The 6030-nt window shown below is 39.4% G+C and overlaps 1 pseudogene; it reads left to right on the top strand.

The window, feature by feature from the left end:
- Positions 1-735: 735 nt before the first annotated feature.
- LOC124101741 (large ribosomal subunit protein uL30-like 1) lies at positions 736-5814 on the top strand (annotated as a pseudogene).
- Positions 5815-6030: the final 216 nt, after the last annotated feature.

Here is a 6030-nt window from a genome sequence, read left to right as displayed (position 1 = left end):
AAAAAAATCTGACAAAGTCATGAATTTTCTCTCTAGGTTTAGCTACTAGACTATCCTATAGTCACCTTAAATATCCTCAGTGGAGTGGTAAATATCCCCTTTCCAGATTAAGCCACTGTCCCTTGTGTCAGGAAATCTGGACAAAGTTAGCTTCCCTTCCTTTTCTCTCAGTGGTCATTGTATCCACTACTCTCTGGCTGCTCTTCAGCTTTCTCACCAAAGTTGAAATGGGGAAAAGGCAGAGGGTGAGTTATCTGAACTCACACTCTTTTATACTAGTTTTGAGTTCTCTGGGAATACCAAATATTTAAAGTTGATTCTCTCCTGAAGCACTTAAAATGGTTCTTCACAGGACTCTAGGTACCCTCTAATTCTGCTTTCCTTGCCCAGCAACTTTTGGGCAAGAACGCACACACATCATTTCCAACACAATTGCACTCTCCTAGCTTAGCCACCAAAGCATGTAGTTATTCTTGTTGCCTCTAATATTTTGGAAACAAGTAATACTTGTTTTTGTTGAAGATTTCTCTGATAGCTAAGGCATAATTCATCTATTTCTGTCAACAATTTAGGATACAAACTTCTTTCCTTCTGAGAATTGCCTATGACTGTTGAATGGCAGGTTGTCCATAGATACTAGGTCTGTGTGTAGAAAGCTCACAGCCTAGGAGAGCTGTGAGTTCTTGCATTCTTGGTCCCTTTACTCAGGACATCCTTGAATTTTCACCTATCAACATGAATCACATTCAGGATTGCCAAACTACCAGGTACAAGAGAATGTACTTTACAAGACAATTGTTGGATGATGAAAATGTCATAGACTGTAAAAAGCTTGAGGGTGAAAACCCATACACAATGGGGTTTTTAAGGCTTTGGATACAAGTGAATATTAGGGCTCTATTTTGAAGACTGGAGTCAGAAACTATAGGTTTCAGGAGAATCCCTTTCTTTGGGAGTTTGAAGGCAGCAAAGTATTGAATTGGTTTGGAAATCCATTGAAATTTCATTTCCTAAGTGTTGTTATCCCTGATCTCAATTTTCTGTATAAAGCAAAGAAAATAAAAGATTGTTAGGAAAATGGTGCAGGAGTAAATCACTTGAGCACACCTAAACTAAGCAGAAGCAAGTTTATCGTCAGGAAATCTGACAAGGTTGCGTCTGTGCAGAGAGAACAGCAGCCGACTTTCTCTGAAGTAAAATTTTAAGTCAGAGCCTGGGTTATGCATTGGGGGTGGGCTTAGCCCCTGCTATTAAAGGTGGAGAACAAGCTTCAAAACTTCAAGAACCACAAAGGGGCAGAGGCAGGAGGAACAGGCACATTGCCACCAGCTCCTGGAATTGTCAGGCCCCTGTTTGTGAGGACCCGTGGTCAGGGTGCAGGTGGGTTCAGGTGTCAGCCTCTGGGTGAGCGGGCTCTTACAGAAAGAAGGAAGGAGAGGGGGAGCAGGTTGAGATGTCTGGGCAGAATGGAGTTTTAACATGACTTATCTTTCTAAATTAACTCATAGTTATGTTAATAGGCTAACAAAGATCCCTTTGGTTCTAGAAAAATTCCTGAAAAAGAGGTTTATCAGGCCCTCAAAGTTACCCAGGCAAAGCAGGCACTTTTGGGAAAGAAGTGGGTAATACTGGGGATCTAGAAAGCTTCCTGCAATTTTTGGCAGTAATCAGGGTTAGCAAGACTGGCTGCTAAAGTGGGCTTTGGAGGCCTGGGCCCTCCAGTGTGAGTTAGAACAGATGTTTCTATGATCGATTAAACACAGAGCAGGATCTCTCTTCCCACACAAGCACACAAGCAGTAATCGCAGCATTGGAAAGTTGGTGGCAGAAGAGCAATGAAAAAAATATCTCTTTGGTTCCAGAAAATCTCCTGAAAAAGAGGAAGGCTTATCAGGCCCTCAAAGCTACCAAAGCAAATCAGGCGCTTTTGGTAAAGAAGGAAAGAAAAAGAAAATAGTTCAGATTTCAGCAACTGGAATCATTCCTACATAATTCTTGGTGGCAGAAACATGACCACATGTGCCTCAAATGACTAGAAGTGAAACTGCTTTGGAAATGCCTGATAAACATTATTTTTTTTTTTTGTACACATCCAAAGGATTGATGGGGTGAGTTTATTGGTGCAGAGAATCAATGCAAGACTTGTGCCGCAGTCTGGCTGGGCACAATCAGGAGCCACTTGTCAAAAGAAACTAACTTTATTTTTAGAACCACACACGCCAAACAAAACAGCCTCTCAGGAAAAACCCTCAGAGCCTCAACTGCCACCACCGGCTTTCCACAAGCCTCTCTCTCCCACACAAGCTTCTCTCCACTTCCCACAATCCTCCTGCTCTTGAGGCCGATTGGCTGGGTCACGTGGGCGGAGCCAAAAAAGTCCCCGAATGAGCAGCTCTGTGGTCTGAAAGGGCAGGGAAACAGCCCAATGAGCATCACCGCAGAGGAGCCAATCAGCTAGATGTTGCTGGGGCCGCTGTGAGCCAATCATCAGCTGGCAGCTGGAAGTTTGCTGGGGCCCCTTTGGCTGTGGCTCTCAACATCTCCCCATCTCTGTTTAAACAAAAAGTATGTGGCTTAGGGACCGTGCCTGCCTTAGGTTGTCCAATAGTACACATGGTCCTTACCCGTTAGGTTGGTACCATTGCAATTGGATCTTACCCGTCATTGACTACCGGTCCAATATACAGCCACACCTGTGGAGAGGTCTTTGTACCAGCGGGGGGGTGAGGTTCTTTGCCTCACCTCTGTTGGCCCCCAAATTTTAGCTGGACAATAATGACAAGCAGAAGGGAGGAAGATACACCAAGCCAATTGACGGCTCCTTTTGGAAAAATTGTACCACGGATGACATCATCAGCAAAAATACCCCAACACTACCACAAGTCCCTGCACCAACAGATAGTTCACAATGCATACAGGTGAGTTCACAACGTGTCCAGGCAAGTTCTGCAAGCAGTTCAGTGATGGCTATTGTAGAAGCTGTAGATTGGTTTTATCTTTGACTGGGATGAAGATAGGAATTCTGGCAATAATGGCTAAAGAAAAAATTATGTAACATTACAGAAGGCACTAAAAGAAAACAATTTTCTTAACAATTTACATTGTCTTTAAGAGAATTATTAAATATAATGAAAAGGAAAGGTGAAAGTAAACAAACAGATCTGTTAACCTTCTTTTTTGTTTACATATTAAAACAATCCTCAACAGTTGTTTACCCAATTTAAATTAAACCATATAAATCAGGTGAAAAAAAAATATTTGGATCCATTTTATCATGAGCGCTCATCATATATGATATATGGACATACATACATTCAAACATATAACACAAAACACAGTGTGCACACATAATATAATACATACAACACATAACATTATAGTAAAGGCCTTATAACTTTTTACAGGTGAAATCTCCATTGCAATGTTTAAAAACTCTATAGTCAAAAAATAGAACTGATCAGCAAAACATTAACCTAGGTCTGTATGAGCTCAAAAAACAAAATAGAACTTCATGATATGGCAAAGGGCAATAATAAAATAGATATTGAAAAAAGCATCCTGGTTCTGTTGCAGATGTAAGAATAGCCAAACTGGAGTTTTGGATATCAGTTGTTATGGATTTGAGCCAAATCATCTTCTTTTTGGTCTGTAGAAATCGCTTTAGTTAATCTTTCTGGAATCCAAATCGGCTGCTGTTCTCCCTGTGGAAACACATAAACAGACCCCCGACTCCAGACAATCACTGGGTCAGGACCTTGGTTAATCTCTCTGGAATCCAAATCGGCTGCTGTTCTCCCTGTGGAAACACACAAACAGACCCCCGACTCCAGACAATTACTGGGTCAGGACCTTTCCATTGTCCTGTTAGAATATCCTTCCAAAGTACCTTGGGCTTATGCACATTTTTTGGACACATATGCCTTTCCGCAGCACTAAGTCCTGATGAATCCAAATATAAAAAAGTTTAGAGTAAAAAGGGTTATTTTAAGTTTATCTTTGGGGAATATATACCCCTTCCCAATTCCTTCTTTTTGCTTTAATAAGTACATTTTAATAGTTTGATGAGCTCTTTCAACTATGCCTTGTCCCTGTGGATTGTATGGGATTCCTGTTATATGAGTAATGCCAAATGTTGAGCAAAATTGTTTAAAAGAGGTAGAAGTATAACCAGGGGCATTATCTGGTTTTAACTGTTTTGGAACACCCACAGTGGCAAAATTTTGTAAGCAATGAGCTATAACATCTTTAGTTTTTTCTCCGGCATGAAGGGAGCCCATCAAAAATCCAGAAGAAGTATCAACTGTAACATGCAAATATTTTAATTTTCCAAATTCTGGCAAGTGTGTGACGTCCATCTGCCAAATATGGTTAGGTATCAATCCTCTAGGATTGACTCCAAGATTAACTTGTGGTAAAAAGGTCACACAATTTTGACATTGTTTTATTATTTGTCTAGCTTGTTCCTTAGTTATTTTAAAATGCTTTTGTAAAGTATTAGCATTGACATGGAACTTTTTATGAAAATTTATAGCTTCTTCTAGTGTAGAGAAAATATGTATGTCATGTGTAGTTTTATCTGCTAAATCATTGCCTAAACTAAGGGCTCCAGGCAATCCTGTATGTGCCCTGATATGTCCTATAAAGAATGGATCTTTTCTGTCCCAGATTAGACTTTGTATAGTGGAAAGCAAAGAGAAAACAGTAGAGGAAGGGGAAATCCTACCAGCATCTTCAAGGGATACTATAGCGTTAACTATATACTGACTATCGGAAAATAAATTAAATACAGAATCTTTAAACATCACAAAAGCTTGTAAAACTGCATTAAGCTCTACCTTTTGAGCTGATTGTTTGGGTACTAAAAATGTAAAATTTTGATCAGGGGTAGCTACTGCTGCTGTACCATTATTTGACCCATCAGTGAATATATTTGGAGCATTCATGATAGGTGTTTTTCTTGTCATTTTTGGAAAAATTACAGGATGCAATGACCAAAAAGACAATAAAGGATTAGATGGTAAGTGGTTATCAAATGAAACATTAGATTTGCACATGATTATTGCCCAAGTATTTAACTCATTAGCTAACTCATCAATTTGATTCATAGTATATGGAGTAATAATTTTATTGGGAGAAATTCCAAACACTCCCTTTGCTGCTTTTATTCCTTTGAGTATTAATTGTCCTACAGCCTCAGGATACCTAGTAAGAATAGTGTTAGGAGAATAAGATAAATGTATCCATAATAATGGACCTTCTTGCCAAAATACTCCTGTAGGAATATTTTTTGTTGGTAGTACAATAAATAATAAAGGCAAACTTATATCAATTCTATCCAAATGCATATTTTCCATATATGTTTCAATGATTTTTGATCATTGAAATATGAGGATATTTTTTTTTTTCTGAAGAAAATATTTAGTGGTGTCTTTGTTAAAAGTCACCCCCCTCCAAAGTCTAAATACTCTACGGATAGCAGGTTCCTATGTGACCTGGGGTTTCCAAATCTGAAGTCTGTCAAGGAACTCATCTTGAAATGTGGACAAACAAAGTTCAAGAATAAAACCATCCCCCTGAAAGACAATACAGTGATTAAGGAGAACCTGAGAAAGTTTGATGTCATTCATCAAGAAGACCTCATTCATGAAGTTGCCTTCCTCGAGAAGTATATCCAAGTCTCTAGATTCTTGTTCCCTTTCCTCCTCTCTGTAGTCCATCATGCTACCAAAAATAGAGTGGGCTTCCTTACCTGGCTCTCAGGGTAAAGATATCAATCAACTCATCTGCCAGCTGAACTATACCCAGAATATCTGAAAGCAGTGCATTAGAAGCATGTGTTTTTGTTTGGTTGAATTGTTATCAAGTACCTATATTCAGAGAAGATTATTTTCGGCCTAAAGAAACTGGAAAGGAGGGATTGGGAAAGGGACAGAGGTTATGATCATGGCAGGCATCTCCCATCACAGCCCTGTTCTAAGGAAAATTCCATAGTTTTCTACATTGACCACCTCTGCCTCTGAAATCAACACA

The sequence above is a fragment of the Marmota monax genome, unplaced genomic scaffold (genome assembly GCF_021218885.2).
Source record: "Marmota monax isolate L192 unplaced genomic scaffold, Marmota_monax_Labrador192_F-V1.1 WCK01_AAM20220418_F8-fsc00052, whole genome shotgun sequence".
Classification (NCBI taxonomy): domain Eukaryota; kingdom Metazoa; phylum Chordata; class Mammalia; order Rodentia; family Sciuridae; genus Marmota; species Marmota monax.
The sequence above is the reverse complement of the archived record's forward strand: the minus strand, read 5'-3'. Positions and strand labels throughout refer to the sequence as shown.